The following is a 1,046-nucleotide window of genomic DNA, read 5'->3' as shown; positions in this document are numbered from 1 at the left end:
AGCCTAGAAAAAAAACAGTCAACCAACCCTTTAAATGGGTTTATTCGATAAATTTATTAAATGACTCACCATGAAAAGTAACACTGAATGTCTTTTCACTGCTGTTTCTGATGCTGATGATCTTTAATTCATAAAGTCCAGAGTCTGTAGTGTTGATGTTCATGATGGTCAGAGATCCAGTCTGATGGTCCAGCTTCAGTCTGTCTCTGAATCTCTCAGTACCTTCATTACACTGAACATCTGTACAGATAAAACTGAGATCTCCACTGATTTCAGCTATTCGAATGCCATTAAAATACCATTTTATATCTTCTTGATGGTTTGTTTTAACAGCATTGTGTAGAGTGACTGAATCTCCCTTCATCACAAATGCTGATAAGCCATCTGAACCAACACGGAAAACACCTGGAGAAGAAATGAAGAGTAAATTATAAACCAAATTAAATTAGACTACAACAGGAAAGTGCTGTGAAAATGTTTGTTTTTTCTACAGATCATAAAGATTGTGAGTAGAGAAATATGTCTGGGTTATAGTGTAACAAACAAACAGCATGAAGAAGCTAGCAACTCAAATTACATTCAGTGTACAGTAAGGTGACCACTGACATGCCACTTCTGCAGTGAAGGGAGGAGTGAAATAAGTGCAGTCAAGACGGACAGTTCTGACCTCTCGAATGAACAGATACTTGAGTCCAACCTTTATAAGTCCTTATTAAAGTTTCTGCAAAAAATTTCTTTGCCTGATCATGGTTTTAAGATTTGAACACTTTAATTGATTGTAGCCCAGTCATTCTTGAGACATGGGACAAAACAGGTCCAGCAAGGGTAACTGCTATTAGGTTTAAAAATAAAAATATTTTCAATTTTAAATGTCATGAGGGATTAATAATAGAATGTATTTAACACCATTATCACCTTCAATTTAATTTTCTCATTATTATACCAAATCTATGTTCTAAATGTCCTTTCACTACATCTAAAACAGTGTGTCCACAGAGAAGGGTTCAATCATTCCTATGCAATAAAATGGATAAAAATGTTTTTTT

This window comes from Sinocyclocheilus grahami, unplaced genomic scaffold, assembly GCF_001515645.1.
Source record: "Sinocyclocheilus grahami isolate Dianchi unplaced genomic scaffold, SAMN03320097.WGS_v1.1 scaffold1147.1, whole genome shotgun sequence".
NCBI lineage: Eukaryota > Metazoa > Chordata > Actinopteri > Cypriniformes > Cyprinidae > Sinocyclocheilus > Sinocyclocheilus grahami.
The sequence above is the reverse complement of the archived record's forward strand: the minus strand, read 5'-3'. Positions refer to the sequence as shown.